Source organism: Anomalospiza imberbis, chromosome 9 (genome assembly GCF_031753505.1).
Source record: "Anomalospiza imberbis isolate Cuckoo-Finch-1a 21T00152 chromosome 9, ASM3175350v1, whole genome shotgun sequence".
In the NCBI taxonomy this organism is placed as follows: domain Eukaryota; kingdom Metazoa; phylum Chordata; class Aves; order Passeriformes; family Viduidae; genus Anomalospiza; species Anomalospiza imberbis.
Genome location: NC_089689.1, coordinates 29,099,893 through 29,116,328, shown reverse-complemented (window position 1 = coordinate 29,116,328; position 16,436 = coordinate 29,099,893). Strand labels below are relative to the sequence as shown.

Here is a 16,436-nt window from a genome sequence, read left to right as displayed (position 1 = left end):
CCCGTGACACCCGCTCGTTCCAGCGGGATTGCCATCGCGGCCCGGCCCAGGGGCTCCGCCAGCTCACCTGTGCGCCGGGCAGTGAGCAGGAGTTACCGCTGAGGCTGTTAAGGCTGCAAAACTGGCGGCTTAGGGGTCGCCACGCTTAAGAAAAGACGGGATTTCTGCAGATTTCTGCAGATTTCTGCGTTCTGCTCTTTCATCTGGCCCCTCCAGGACCTCCCGTCTGTACATAAAGGATGCACGTTGCTTTTACACACAGGCTTTCTAACAGAAAGGTGCATTCACATAAGGTATTTTATAGGATTAACTGCATAGCTGGCTTCGGGCGATACCCAGATCTGGGTTTTGGGGTGAATTACCCCAAATTTGAGCACTCAAAAGATGAAGTTCCACAGCACCAGCTGCTGCCTGCCTGCCCTGGGCGTGGCACTCCTGTTAAGCACTAAAGCAAACTGAACTCCACAAAAATCACTTTTTTTTTTTTTTTTTTTTTTTTTTTGCAGTCCTGCAATATTTTCCGATGTTTTTTATTTTTTTTTTTTTTGCTGCTGCATAAATGAATTCTTACCGCAGGTCACTATCCCTAAATACTCGTCTGAATTATGGAAGGAATTGTGTATATCCCAGCAGTCACGGCCGTGCTCCTGCACGGGCTTTGATTTCCCGTGCAGGTAAAATCTCCACGCGTGCCTGCACAGGCAGGGCTCGGCTTCCCATGGTGAATATATTGGTTTATTTCCTTGGCCTGTGGGATCCCCAGAAGCTGTTGGGATGTTCCCACCGAGCATGGATGGATGGATGGATTTCCCCCGCAGCTCTGCCATGTGAATTTTACCTCCACTCAACAAGCACTGCCCGAGGTCCCTGCGGTTAATAGACACTCAGGTATACAGAGGCTCTTTTGTGTGAGACAAGGATCTCATCCAGGTGGGTGGTGCCCAGAGGTCCTGGAAGTGCTTGGCTGATTAATAAAGTGATTCATTAAGTCTGGGTGACGCTGCTGGGCTGCCCCAGAGCAGAGGCTGGACAGAGTCACAGAATAAAGCAGGGATTGATCAAAAGGATCTCCTCCATGGATCCACCCTGGGCAGCACCAGAGCCCAGCCAGGGCTGCACCCAAGAGGAACCCAAATGGTCCCAAAATGCACGAGCGCTCCCGGGGGCTCTCCCTGGGATCAGCTCTGCTCCATGGGCACATTGCAGTTCATTGTCCCATTCCAGCTTTAGCCCGTGCAGTCCCATCCTGCTTGTTTTTCTCTCTCCAGCCCACATTGTTTGTGCTCCTGGGCCTGAGGTTTGGATCCTTTGTCCTTGGTGCCCAGCTGGAGCAGGAATTGTTTTGTCTCCCTGCTCTGTGCAGAGAGCTCACCATCCCCTGATGTGCAGCCCAGAGCCACACACTAAAGCAGCTCAGAATGTGAAAATATAAAAGCCAAAACCTGAGGCATCAGTGGTTTGAGGCATTGGCTGAGGAGCGGCTTCAGCAGCAGCTGGAGGGTGCTGGGCAGTCAAACCCGGGGTTGTAAGGGGAAAATGTGGGAGTGTTTGGGCCTTGGGGCTGGATTCCAGGCAGGAATAAACTCCGAGGGCAGGGCTCCAGGTGCTGCAGGCCGCTGGGATCCAGAGGTGCTGTGACCCTGGCTGCTCACCTCAGCCAAGGTCTGCCCTGCCCAGTGCGTGCTGTGCAATCTGCTTCAGCAAACATGAGGGAAGGCTATTTATATCCAAGGGTTTTACAGCCTGAGAGTCTAAGTCCACGTTAGGTAATTCCTCACTTCGTGCTAGCTGAACTCCCGCTGTGCTTGTGCCTGGGAACACCATCAGGGACGCTGGAAGCTGAGATCTGGGGGTAAAGTCAGGCTTGGGGACATTGCCAGGCTCGTGGTTTGACTTTTCAGGGGCAGTAACTGAGGGAAGCAGGGAAGGGGGATGTTTGCAGAGCAAATGTGGGGGACTGGAAGTGCACACAGCATTTCTCATGGTGGTTATGGGGCTTTGGTCTGTGTGTTACTTTTCTTTTGGCTAATGAAGCAGCCAGCTCAGTTTCCACAGGTATAATCATTATTTTAATACACAAATGCATCTGCCACACAGGCAGTACATAGGTGAGCCCAGCACCTCTCAGAATACTCACTCAGCACTCGTTTGGAAGAGCTTTACCTGCTCTTTTCCCACAGTGTGGGGACAATTCCCAATTTAAAGGGGTTTTAATAGCCAAATTAAATTCCCCCCACTTAAAGGCATCTGTGCTGAGCTGCTGTGCAGCCCAGCAGGGCTCAGGGTCACATCTGCTTCCTGGATTTTTAAAATGAAAATGAAAACTTCCTGTTTTACTTTTTCTGCTGGTAATTTCATCTGATTACATATAATACCCTTACTCTGCTCTAAATAATTTTTCTCCCTTAATATACTCACAAATTGCTCCCTAATTCCCCATCATCGTTATTTTGACCAAACCATGCATGTGTCATTTTTAATTTCCACTCTAAAAGAGTTCTCTCTGTCTTTGAGAGAGACAAAGCCAATATAATTGTGAGACATTCTGAGTGATATTTAAGCTTCCCCTCTGCCACCTGGATGGAAAACCGGGGTGAAATCTTAGCTGCAGGTCTGTCAGTTGATTGATTTTTTTAATTAGGCAACACAGTTCCACTTCTGCCTCTTCTTTCTTCTCTCTCACCTTTCTCTGATGAGTTCATCAGCTGTAATCCCAGTCCAGGTCGTTGTTGTATCCAAAAGTTTGGGACACAGGGAGGAATCCAGGCAGTGCCACCCCCTGGATGCCCAGGACAGCCCGCTTTGCTGATTCATGACAAAATGCCCCTGAAGCCAGGATTTATTTTCAGGAAGCAGGAGCTGCCCTGCTTGGGAAGAAGCTTCACCCACCAGCCTGACATGGAGCTGTGCTGCCTCAGAGACACCCACACAGCTCCATCTCAAACCTGCCATCCAGCAGCTCCTTCCCACCGAGGAAAAACCCTCAGCTCCCTCAAATCTCCTCTTCACCAGCCTCTCACCCTCTCAGATTTTTATGCCCCCTCTTAAAATACGGCTCCCTGTGAGTGCTTAACGTGGGGAAATTTTTCCAGCAGGAAAGGGTTCTGTTTAAATCTAAGGAAATGGGGATTTTTTTTTTTCTGTATCTCTCCATACCCACAGTAACACCTAATTAAATATTTATGGCAGCTTAGCACGATTCATAAAGGAACTGTTGTCTAGAAGGCTCTGAAGCTTCACTCCGTACAGTAAAGGAGTGTTTCAGGCACAGGCCAAAGAAGCAGCAGGTGCAGGAGGCAGTGATTCCTTACCTAGGGTCCTGAGGCACTCCAATGTGCAAAATCAAATTATGTCCAATACTATGGACTTCACAGCCATGTGTTATAAAAATAGCTGTGCTGGGAGACCAGAACTCTTCACAGGCATAGCCAAAAATAACCACATGAAATGCCTGGAAGGAGCAGATTCCCCAGAGATGGGATTTCTGGAGTCTTGGAGGCAGACTCCAGTACAGAGCACGATTCCCAGCAGGGGAAAACCTCCCCAACCTTTGGCTGTTGCTGAATCATATAAATCAATTTCCAGAGCCTGCAGCCCTATCAGTGATAGGTCTATAAATCTGTCAGGGCTCTGGTATTGTTGGAATTATTCTATGAATTTTGGTGCAAATTGTGTGCAGACAATGTGCTCTTTCAGCAGGCTTGGATCACACGGAGACCTCGGGGTGGGAAGTTCTGCAGCCCACGCCGGGCAAAACCCATTTTATTCCTGAGGAATAGGACTGTTGGTCAAATTCCCCACACAGAAAAGGTAAGAAACCATTCAGACTAATAAGAATACTGGCTATAAAATGTCTGGACAGGGCTGGCTTCAGGCACAAGGAACAGAAATGAATTATTTAGGGATTTTATTGTTTGGTGATCCCCACAGTTCATGCAGACTCTGTGCCCTTTCACAGCCAGAAACAGGAACAAATTGTCCGACTTGCTTTACTCCACAGGAAAGGAAATCTGACTCTTCCCACAGCAAGCAGCCTGGGAACGTCACAAACCCTGAATTATCCCTGCTTGACGAGCTACATCTGCTTTCAGAGCATCTCAAATCATTTCATAACCCTTCCTTTAACTTCGTGCTGCTGCCTCGGGGCACATGGGAACAATTTGGCCACTGCAGAACTCCAGTCCCTGTGAGAGCAGCACCTCTGCAGGGCTGTGCCTGGCTCTGGCAACAAAACAGGATGAGTTTGGGCAATTTGATGTCAGTCTGAGGGGGTGAGGCAGCAGCAGAGCCACTGTCTTCGATCTCTAGGGCTGAGATCCTAGTTTTGGCCACAGAGCAACTCATTCCCACCTGGGGACTTACAGCAGCTTCAGCCTCTGCCAAGTTAAACCTGGCCCAAAACCTTGACCTCTGTGGCCAGCTGTTTTCTGGCATCCATAAAGATACAGATTTTAGGGGAGGCAGGAAGGAATAAATCAGAAATTACTGCAGTTCTGTAAACTCCATGGAAAGCCTGCAAGAAGCTCCTTTAATTTCAGCTGCAGAAGGCAAATGTCAGCTTGGAGGCCCGAGCCACAAACCATGAGCTTGTCTATGCACAAACCATAACAAGTTCCTCCATGTGGGAGAGTTTATAAATTTGGAGGTCAAGGTATTTAGCCACTGATAGCACAGCCTTGGCTCTCATTTATCTGCTTCCTAGGAGAAAACACAGTTGGTTGTGATCTGTGAACTTCCTAGAGCTACATATGCACTTATGATATCTCAGAAAATAGCAATAATTGCACCCATAATGTAGAGATAAAGCAGATTAATTTGTTCATAATGATATAAACGTGTGGTTCTGAAAATCTGCCAATGGCAAGAGGGTTCTGTGGCCAGGTCTGAAACAGAACATTTCTCCTCGGATCTCTCTGAAAGCAAAGCTGCAGAAAAAAAGGGGATGTTCTGTTTGCGGTGCTGCTGCATCCTAAGGGTGTTTCCCCCAGTTTTTGCCTGTCTGTGCAGATTTTCTTCCACAGCTCACAGCCTGCTGCTCTGTTTGATATAAATACAGGTCCAGAGCTTCTCTGGTAGCACAGGCAGTTTGCTGCTAGGGGCTGGAATTCACATCAGAAGGCAGGTGCTGCATTGCAAACCATAACCAAAATAAAAATGCACACAAAATCCCTCCCCATCTCTGTTCTCAGGTCGGAATAACATCGCACAGAGCTGTTACTCACTCCTGGAAGCAGAGGAAGGAGGAAGCCCGACCTGCACATGCTTGCACCATCTGCTGGCAGCATCTCCACTGACAGACATTCCTAGCAGGGATTCTGGAATTCCTCATCCACACCTAGGGACACGAGGCCACCGTTATAAATGTTTAAGATTCAGGTGAGTGTTGGAACCCTGGATGCTGAGAATTTCAGACTTTCTGTGCTGGCAGGCTCTGACCCCCAGGAGAACACTGCATTTGACCTGAGGCCGTGGAGAAGCTTCCAAAATGGAATGGCAGAGCTGGGATTGTGGGTGTGCAGTTTCAATAGAAGTGTGTGATACCACAGGCTGGGAAAATTAGACTTTAAGGGTTTAGAATATAGTAATATATCTAAAGCAAGATGGAGGTTTTAGGGCAGTGGCTGGTCCTTCTTCTTCACCTTCTTCACCTTCCTCTTCAGCTCCTCCTCCATGGGTTTGGGTGGTTTTGTGTAATTGGATAAAAAATCCCCATTGCGGGCACGGGTGGTTGGTTATTGGGTTAAAAATAAAAAGAATTCAGGTGTCATTTCTTAATTGGACAGTTGATCCTTAAAAGGCCTTGTCGAGAGAGAGGTGGGGCTCCATTTGTAGTTTGTCAGAGTGAAGTGCTGCAGAGCTCAGGGTTTGTGAGACTGTGACAGAGATAAGAACTAACAAACATCTGAGTCCCAGCAAGAAATTCCATCTCACGCATTTAATCCCCACCTTGGCAGAAAAAAAAGAAGCAAAAGAATCAATAGGTGAGTACTTGTTTTTCTCCACAGCAGAGCCATTTCTGCCAGGTTTTAAGGAATTACACAGCAAAGTGACCCCAACACAGCCACCTCAAGCAGGGAACTGCAGAGCCTGTGCTGGCCTCATCCAGGTTTTGTCCCCACCACAGAGCCATCCTCTAGTGAATTTCTGAACTCCCTGCTGGAATCTCAGCTGAAGAATGGGATCCTGTCAGATTCCTTGCCTATCCCAGAGACTTGATATATATAAAAATTAAACACCGCCCTTTGTTACAGCTACAAACATCATCATGTGAGTGAATGAATGACTCAAGTGAAAGTGAAACTTGATGAAAGCATTTGTGCTGTTGAGGTGTGCAGGGACAGATCAGTTCCTCCTTCTGCCTCACTGTAAGAGGCTGTAAGTCACAGGAGGGAGGTGTTCAGGAAAACCAACTTCTCCTCCTGCAGTCTGTGGAGTTCACAGCACCAAGAACATCACTAGATGCCCTTGATTGGCTCTTAAAGAGAATTGGCAGTTTTCTAACAGGTAACATCTTTATCCCTACAAAGCCAACAGGTCACATTTGACCTTCAGCCTGGAGGATGCAACTGGAGGGATCTCTAGGGCTTCTCTAGGTGCAGCTCCTGGGGAGGATTACTGAGAAGTCAGCCCCTGAGTCATCAGGCACTAAACCACTGCTGGAGGGCAGGAACTCCCAGCTGGTGACTCAGTGGGAATCAGACCGTGGAGCAGGGGGACAAATGACACATGAGTGAAACTCCAGGAAACCAGCTAAGGCAGAGAACAGCTGAGCCTCTCCCTGTGATGTGAATGGGTTCCCTCTCCTACGAGGAGCAGCATCACAGTAAGCCCAAGGTCATGAGCACACACCTGTCCACAAGAGATTTGTGGAAAAATGACAACCACTTTACAAGGGACAACTGAGGAAAGAAATTCCCTTTGAGTAGATTTGGAGTCTGTCCATGGATGTGTAAATTCCAGCTGTGGCTGTGCCAGGGCTACCTGAGCTATGAGCAGCAGCATTTCTTGTTCATTGCAGAATCCCAGACTGGTTTGGGTTGGAAGGGACCTTAAAGCTCATCCCATTCCACCCCCTGCCATGGGCAGGGACACCTCCCTCTATCCCAGGTTGCTCCAAGCCCTGTCCACCCTGGCCTTGGGCACTTCCAGGGATCCAGGGGCAGCCACAACTTCTCTAGACAACCTAAATACTTGCAAGGACATAACAATTTCTTTTTAGGAGCACAACTACAGCAAAATTATTTGCCGGGCAAGCCCACGTGGTTTGATGTGAACATCACAAGGGTGATCCCTGTGCCATAAGCAAATGAAGTCTTTTCCATATTTACTTTGAGGATCACAGGATGTGCACAGCCAGGGTGGCACAGGGCTGAAGGAGCAGCAGGTTGGTTCCTGGACAGAGGCTGTATCTAAGCTCCACAATTTTTCCAGCCTGCATCCAGCTGGCTGGGATGTGCAGGGAGGAGCTGGGTTTGGGGTGTGAAAGGGGATGTACAGTCAAGTTTCATGCTAATCATGGCTTGATCCACAAAAGCCTCCCAAGTGGAGCTGCTTTGTAGGGCTGATATTTGTATTCCTGCAGCACCCAGATACTGGCAGAAGCATTTTGCCCCGTTCATGCTGCCAGCCAAAAGTGGAAGGCCACAGGCCTGGCAGGTGGATGGGGCAGGGTTTTGGCATTCCCAGACCATACAAGGCAGCTCTGTGAGCACAGCACAAGTTTGCAGAGAATCTACAAAAATGGATGTTGGCACAAACGTGACATTCTATAGAACAGTAGTGATTCTGTACTGCCTTTCCAAAGGGGCTCCATCCCATCAGCCCCTGCCCTGGCACTGCAGGCTCTGGACACAACATCAACCCTGTTTTCCTCCCAGCACAGGGCAGGAGCCTCTCCCTGCTCCCGTCTGGCTGCTCTTGGCAGCTGCAGGGCCTCCAGGAGGGTCTAATCCCACCCTGATATGGAAACCTTCTTCCCCAGGGAGTCCCTTCCCCATCCAAACCACCATCCACCCTCCGAGGCATTACAGCCAGCCAGCAAAGCCCAGTGCCTCTCTTAAAAAACACACATAAAAGCTAAATCAGGTGGTGAGAGGCTGTAGGAAACCACATTCTTCTTGTTGTTCTTTTCCCCTCTTATATTGACCTTTGAAAAGGAGCCCTTGGGCGGATCCGGCGCGCAGCGTTCCGGGCGGCGGGGCTGACCTCCCGCCATGGAATTTCACCTAGTAATTTCTGTGGCACACAGAAATCCTTGGAGGGGCTTGTCTGGCTTCAGAAGTAAATCTAAGTGCCTGTGGCTTGACAAATAAACAATCTGAAAGCGCTTAATGACTCACAACCTCGCCTAAGAATAGCTGAACTCTGCAAGATGGAAATTCTGCACGGGGAGCGCGGCCTCCGGCGCTGCCCGAGCGGGGAGCTGGAGGACACGGTGGGAGATGATGGGCAGGGAGAGGCTGTGGTTGCATTCCTGATGTCCCCTCCCAGCTCCTGGCAAGCAGCATCTCGGAGGATTCTTCGATATTCGTGTGTATCAGCCACCTTGGAGCGCTCCCCAAATCCACCTAATCCCGCTTTTAAACAAATTATCGGGTTTCGTTTGTGCAGACAGCAAAGTTCTCCTTGTTTATCCCGGATTGTTTGAAAGCACCATTTATTCTCTGGGGTTAAAGAGGGGTCACACAAGTTATCCACATCTCTGTATACATTTCCAAGCACCTACAGCTCATGGAAAAAACTCTTTTTCCTCCAGCTATTGAGCAAGTAGAACTTCAGTGACTGAAAAGGGGAAATGGGTTTGGCTGTTTCCTCAAAAAATGGGGTTTTTGGTAGTTGGTGCTTTTCTGAGGCACACTTACAGAAATGTGTGCTGTGAGCTGCCACCACAGCTTCTTACCCCCTCCACACACCCTTGAGCACTTTAATCTAACCCCGGGGAAAAAAGAACAAAAGCAAGTTCAGCTGAGTATCTGCGACCACAAGAGCTTCCTGTTGGTGCCCAAAGTTCCTGCTGCAAAAGCCTCGTTGTTGTCAGTAGGGCTCAGGGATCATCATGGCTTTGGGATGAGCACATGGCATGGGTAATGGATAAGGTGCGCAGTCCCAGGAGCAGCAGGAGAGGTGCTGTGTCTCTGAGGCCATGGCTGCACATCAAAGTTAGTCTGTTGATCAGGATTGAGAGAAGAAAATAATGTCAGAATCACCCCCCACCTCCACCAGCAGAAAAAACCAACCAAACAAAAAACCCCCAGTACCATGATCCCTCTCTTTTAGGCACTGCCAGAATACCCCGAGCAGCAGAGGTAGGGGCTGTCCTGGGAACCCTGAAGGATCCCACACTTTCCCTTTAGTTCTCTGATTTGTTGTTAGACTCCTCAGGAAATGTGTTCCTCTCACTCAGCACCTGAGCCCCTCACATGGAAATGAAGGCAGGCTCAGTCACTCCTGTCCCCGGGCAGAGCCCCACTCACTCCTGAACTGGGTAATGGGATATTTTATTCCTCCCTGTTTACCAGGAGCCTGGGCACTGCCAGGAGGACTCTGGAATTACTGGGTGGTTGGGCAGCAGCCAGAGCCCAACCCTCAGATCTTCCCTTGTCAGGTCCCAGTCAGAGTTTAAAGGTCTTTGGGTTCTTCTGGAAGGAAGGGGGGATCCCAGTGGGCCACATCCATCCCCACTGGATGCTGAGTTCCTGGCCCAGATGGAGATCATGTGCTGCCCCAGCATCCCTGGAGCTGCTGCTCTCCCACGCTCCGGAACAGCTGGAGCGGGGCTGGGATTTGCCCCTGTGCCTCAAAGACAAGGAAAATCAAAAGCTTTACTTAGTGTTGAAGGAATTATTTGGCATCGCTAAACTGATTTCTGCCTGTCCCCACTTGGTGCAGCTGGATGGGCACATGGGATTGGGCACATGGGGAGGCTCGAAGCCTAAAACCCAAATTGCCTTTTCTTTGCATTTTCCATGTGATTGCATTGAGGAACAAGGGCCCGAAGTGAACCGGGCGGGGCTGAAGGGCCGAGCCAGAGAACAGCTGGTGCAAAAACAGTTCAACTTCTGCATCCCGAGCCCATCCCCGCAGATTTCCCTTCCTTCCCACCGCTCTTGATCCGCATCTGTGCAAACAGGATGAGCTACGAAAGTATAAACAAAGCGTTCAACCGAATACAGCGGGCACGAGGGAAAGTTAAAAAAACAAAAAAAAACCCCAACATCCCAAAAAGCAGCGTGCTGGCCTCCCAGAGCAGCCGCTCCTCCCGGCTCCCGCTGTCCCGCCTGCAGCCCATTCGGGCCGCCCCCGGCCCCGCTGCCCGGGGGAGGGCACCGGGTCCCGCCCCGCCCCCGGGCCCGCCTCGGGTCCCTCCCGGAGGAGGCAGCGGGATCGCCGCGCTGGCTCTGCCCGGGCAGGTACGGCCGCGCCGGGCGCGGGATGCTCGGGCACCCGGGGCGCTTTGGTCCGGGGAGCGGCTCTGGGGCTGCTCGGGGGCGGAGCGGGGAGCGCTGGAGGATGCTCGGGGGTGCCTCAGAGGGTGGGTGCTCCTGGGGTGCGCTGGAGGATGTTCAGAGGGATGTACTGGATGTGCTCAGGGATGCGCCAGGGTGCTCAGGGAATGCGTGGGAGCGCTTTGGAAGGGTGCTCCGAGGATGCTCTTGGGTCTGCTCCTAGGGTGCTCCGGGAGTGCTCCAAGGGTGCTCCGGGAGTGCTCAGGGGGTGCTCCAAGGATGCTCAGGGGGTGCTCCGGGAGTGCTCAGGGGGTGCTCCAAGGATGCTCAGGGGGTGCTCCGGGAGTGCTCAGGGGGTGCTCCAAGGATGCTCAGGGGGTGCTCCGGGAGTGCTCAGGGGGTGCTCGGGGTGCTCCAAGGATGCTCAGGGGGTGCTCCGGGAGTGCTCAGGGGGTGCTCAGGGCTCTTGGTCCCTGGCGTGGCTGCCCGGGACCAGCATCAGCCGTGGCTCACTCGGGACGGGAGCGGTTCCAGAGCACCCCTGGCTCCGGGATGGGGGCACTGAGCGTGGCTGGGCAGCTGGGAGAGGGCACGAAAGCTCCGAGCCCTGGTGGGACCCCCAGAGGTCACCGTGCGAGGGCTGGGAAGGGCCCCCAGGCCCTGGGCATTGCAGTGGAAGTCCCCAGAGCTGTGTTTAGCCTCAAAGCCGACCCATAAAACCCTGCCTAGCCTTGAAGATGTGGCTCAGCCAAGCCCCAGCCCAGCCTCCAGGCCGAGCGTGGTCTCCCCCCGCTGCCCGCAGCCTCTCCCCATTTCCTTGCCGGCGTTCCAGCCGCCCGGACGGAGCAGCTCCTGGCACCGTAACTCATTTCTGGCTCTGGCCGGGGCTGTGCTCGGGTTGCCTGTGTCCCGGAGGGACAGGGAGGGAGCGGAGGGACGGGCAGCGCCTCTCCCTCGCAGGCAGCGTCGCCTTTCCGCGGCCGTGCGCGCTGCCAGGGCATTTCTGAGCAGCCCAACTCTGCCGGGACCAGGCGTGCCCCGGGCAGCTTTCCTCAGCTCCTAGTGGCCAGCTGGTGACTCCAGCAGGCCTGCGAGCTCGGGCTGTGCTCCGGGAGAAATCAGGAACAGGGAGCGCTGAGCTGCTGCAGTGGGTGCGCATCGCCGAGCTCGCTGGACACGAGGCTGGGTGGCCCAGGAGGAGGTCGCTGGAGGCACAGCAGTTGGATAATGTGGGTTGGATAATGCCAGCTGGAAGTTCACGTGAGTTCAGGGTGGAGGAAGTCGTGGTCTGGATGCTCTGGGTGTGATGCTCACCACGCAGGGGTGGGAGTGGGTCTGGGCTCTTCGGGGATATCTCATTTTCCTGACAGCTCTGGGATGTGACACCAGCAGGAAGGGCTTTCCTTGTCCAGAGCCACCCCAGATATTAAATATTTCAGTTGTGTTGCTCAAGTGAAATTGGTGAATGCCCAAAACCATTGCTCATGTAGGGCAAGGGTAGCAACCACAGCAATGTGAAAAAAATCGGCATTTGCCTTTGGATGTGTTTTGCAGTCTTCCAGGTGGTTTGTGTTTGATTTTGGATGGGCTAAATGGGAAAAGCTGCTCTCTTAAATGATACCTGAGATGGCAAAGGAGGAGGGGAAACCTGTAACCTCACGGTAGTCATTGGTTATTTGTCACTTTGATTGTAATATTTAAAAAATAAATATATCTGCTGAAATGACAGCCTGATGAGCTGGGGAATCTGTGGTTGAGGAGGGATCAGTGCATAGATTCATTAAAACAGCCCTGGAGCTGGAAGATGAGATGTCAGGGAGCTTGCTGCTGCTGTGGGCTCTGTCAGACTCCTGGTGCAGTTTCCTGGGAGCAGGAGAACCAGGGTCACATCCTGCTTCTCCCCAGAAATCCTGTTGTGAGGAAGGTTTTATCTCCCAGGAATCATCCCCTCCTCATGCAGTGCTGGGTCTGTCCCATTCCCACATATTTCTTTGCCACCAAGCAGGAATATGACATTGCTTCCCATCAAAGAACCTCTGGCATGGGAACCTTTTGTGGGGGAGAGGTTTGCTCTCAAAGCATTCCTTGAATCAGGAGCGGTGTTGAGATCCAGGGACATGTTGCTGGATGAACACAGGCTCATTCACGAGCTCAGTGCCAATTCAGGTCCCTCCCTTGGTGGTTTTACAGCTGCCAAGTATTTTAAAAGTCACATTTTCATCACTGTGTGTTGCAGCCCAGCTCATCAAATCTTGGGTCTTTTTAAGGAAGCTGTGGGAACAGCCACAGGGATGAGCGTGGCCCCATTGATGAAGGAAAAAAAGTCAATATGGAAAGTTATTGTATTTTCCATATGTTGCCCCACTTGACAGGGGTTATGTGACTCTGCCTGGCTCCAGAGCAGTGGGATGCAGACTTTGGTCAATAAAACCCTGACCCCAACTCCAGGGGTTTGAAGGAGCCCATGGCTTGGGGCAGAAATCCTCACAGTGACAATGCCAGGGGAGAGCAGTGGGGAGGAACAGGCTGCAGGGAGCTCCTGCTTCAACTCTGTTTATTTTAAACCTCAGTGGAAATCTTAGAACCCATTCCAGAGTTTAAACAGCACTTGAAAAAGAAGGTGGTGTCATTATTAAGAAAATGCACTGCCCAAATGGACAATTTGATGGAGCCAGAAATGTGAAATATGGTGAAAAACCTACCCAGACATAGAGCTCTCCATCTTCAAAGTGAGAATATCTTAAATTCATCTCTGCAGCTGGTTCCTCTGCCCATCAGGGTTGAATGTGGCATAAGTGAGAAAGCTGAAACTACACCAGCAATAAATGGCTGAGGCTTGGTCAAAAACCTGGAGGAAAATCCCCATATCCTAAATGGGTGAGAGGTGGGAAATGCTGCTCCAGGGCTCCCAGCTCCCGTTATCCACACAGAAATCACCAGCAGAGGAGGAAGGCAGCACATCCTCCCTCTCTGCAGTCCCAGTCAATGAGGAGAGTGGTTTCAGGTGGCCTGAAAAAGAAATGTTCCTGTGTGAGGAGGTTTTTAAACTTGTCAGGAGTGTGATCAATCCGAGTCTTGTTGGCTCGGGTCAGAAATCGATGTGAAATGGCTCCGTGTCTCCATGGGGGATTGCGGTGGTTGCCCAGGGAGGAGGAGAGAAATGCAGACAATAGGGTTTTCCTAAAAGCACCTAAAATTTCCCACTTTGACCACGTGGGAGTTATTCAGTATCAGTGGCAGCAGAGCTTGACTTGTCCCAAGGTCAAGGAGGTAGAATCCAGCAGCTTGGAACAGACCAGAAACCATAGCAGGGCTTCCTTGTTTTCCCTCAAAACTTGTGGGATTGAGGCAAAGAGAGTAAACATTAGAAACGAGGCACCTCAGATTTTTGTCAGATTTTTGTCTGCCTTCTGACTGTGGAGCACTTTTGTTTCAGGGCTTTGGGTGCTTTTTTTGTGCTCACCTGGCTCTGGGAAAGAAGACTTTAGGGAAAACACCACAGTTTTCAAGGCACGGGATAAAATCACAAGAATCGACCAAGGCTTTTGTGAGTCTGTGGCTGGAATGAGCTGAAGGTCAGTCAGAAAAGAGGTTATCAGAGGAGGGGGTGAATGTGATCGTTTTCCCCTCCTGGTAAGCCAGAAAAGAGGGAGAGAGTTTGGATATCTGATACCTCCAGGTCTGACCCGTCCCTAATGGAAATGCTGGCAGGAAGCTCATAACATTTATTAGACAGCAACGAGCAGCTTTAATAAAATCAGAATCCGCACAGCTTTATTACAGACATTGGGAAGGAAAGGGGCCTGAAATGGCTGTTTAAGTACCAAGGGTTGTACACCCAGGGGTTGCTGAAAGAGATCCTCTCCTTTACTGAGTGGTGCTGGGTTCATTATTCAGCTTCCTTCAAACCCCGGGGAGGCCCCACACGCCTCCAGGATGTTTTCCATGCGCACAGCCCCCAGCTCCAGCCCCATCCGCTCCTCCTCCGCTGCTTTTTTTGCAGAGGGGGTGGGAGGCCAGCCTGGACCTCTCCATCATCAGCCACAAGCTGATGGGTTGCAGAGAGAGCTCGTCCCTCTCCAGCACTCCCAAATTGCTTCCAGCTCCCAGCTCTGCTCTGGAGATGCTCCAGGCAGGCGGCAGCCGAGGGAGTTTCCTCTTGGGGTGCGATAAGGTCCCGTTGTCATCAGCCATGTGCTGAAACCATCCACTGGCCCCAGGATGAAGTAACAGGTAACATAAGTTCCCATAAGTAACAGGTTTTGCATCCCAAATCCAGTCCTGCTCTGCCTCAGCACGTGCCGTGGGTGATACCAGCACAGAGGGAAGCCTGCCCAGCACGTGTGGTGTGGCTGCAGGCTGGGATGGATCCAGCTTGGAAACTTTTCCTCCTGGGTGCTGTTGGGTTTGTAGCAGTGGCTCAGGCATTGTCTGGTCTCCCCACTTTAATTTTGGGTCTGCTCAGCTGCCTTTTGCCCCCTCAAACTGCCGTTCCAAGGGATGCTGTGGGGCACAGGACCACTGGCAGTGGTGATTTTGTGATGCCAGACACACGTGGGAAGGTGGCTGGTGGGCTCCTTGGATTCAGATCCCACCCAGCAGCAACCCTCTTTGCTCTCACTTTGGGAAACCTCATGACAACTCCTTGCAGTGCAAACCAGGATTTTAAACTGCTTTTATTGAACTAGGTATTTATTTAATCCCACAAAGTTTTCAAACCTCTTTTTTTTTCCTCCTGGAGGGAAACTCCTTCCCGTGGCTGTGCCAGCGGGCAGCGGATCACAGCGGAGATCCCACCCGTGTGCATGTCCCCAGCAGACTGGAAGTGGCTTATTTTTCTTCCTTTGCAGTGAAAACAGAATTGAAAAATCCCTACAACAAATATTCCCCGAGAGGCCATTTTTATGATGGCTCAGGCGGGGTTGTTGTGCAATCCAGACCGCCTGGATGGAGCAGGTTTGGGTGTAACCCTTTGGGTGCCGAGGGCCAGCTCTGTCTGTGGGTCACCCTGAGGTGATCCTGCCTCTCTGCTCAGCCCTGTGGGGCACATCTGGAGTGCTGTGTCCAGCTCTGGGCTCCTTGGGACAAGAGGGACATGGAGCTCCTGGAGTGGAGGCTGTGGAGATGAGGAAGGGCCTGGAGCACCTCGGTGCCCAGGAAAGGCTCAGAGAGTTGGGCCTGGTCAGTCTCAAGAAGAGATGACTGAGAAGAGACCCCATCCATGGGTATAAGTGTCCAAAGGGAGGTGTCAGATGGACAAGGATGAACCAGGCTCTGCTCAGTGGTGCCCAGCCATGGGACAGGAGGAATGGGCAGAAACTGATGTCCAGGAATTTCCACCTGAACGTGAGGCAGAACTTCTTCCCTGGGCAGATTGTCCAGAGAGGCTGTGGAGTCTCCCTCACTGGGGATATTCCAGACCCATCTGGACACACTCCTGAGTAGGGTGCTCTGGGATGACCCTGCTGGAGCAGGGAGGTGGCCCTGGATGATCTCAGTTGTCCCTTCCAACCTGAATAGACCTTTGGTGGAGAGGAGAGGGGGTGAAGCCCAAACCTGCCATCCCACAGGGATTCTTTGTGGGGAGGGGAAGGCAGCAGCCCTGCCAGCATCCAGGGAGGCAGCAGTGGTGGCCAGGAGAGGTGGATGGGATGGCTCTTGAGCCACTTCAGAGCCATCTGGATCCTCGCATCCATGGGAGCAGCCGGCAGAGCAAAACGCCCCCGGCAGCTGCGGTGCCTGATGTGAAGCAGCAGCGGTTTCAGGCCATGACCTCAGTTCTCATGCTTGGGGGACAATCTTGGTGATCCCCTTCCCCACTTCCCACCCTGCAGCAGTCCCCTTGGGCAAAGCTATCAGAGGCTGGATGTAAATCCATCAAGCACCAGCCCATAATTAATTAATTTGCGTGTTTTGACTCCTTCCCTTCGTAGCTCCCGATTAAAAGCTTATTTAAGGGGTCACAGACTTCTTCAGTTCCAGAGGGATTAA

General features: G+C 51.6%; 1 long non-coding RNA gene across 3 annotated transcripts; it reads left to right on the top strand.

Moving 5' to 3' along the window:
- Positions 1 to 776: 776 nt before the first annotated feature.
- LOC137478839 (uncharacterized) lies at positions 777 to 6,258 on the top strand. 3 transcript variants are annotated; one of them, XR_011001841.1, is made up of 4 exons: positions 777 to 930; positions 3,700 to 3,810; positions 5,190 to 5,376; positions 6,032 to 6,258. It is a non-coding gene; the product is annotated as an uncharacterized lncRNA (long non-coding RNA). The 3 variants fall into 3 exon arrangements; XR_011001840.1 differs by having other exon boundaries at positions 6,009 to 6,258; XR_011001839.1 differs by having other exon boundaries at positions 6,006 to 6,258.
- The last annotated feature ends 10,178 nt before the right edge of the window (positions 6,259 to 16,436 follow it).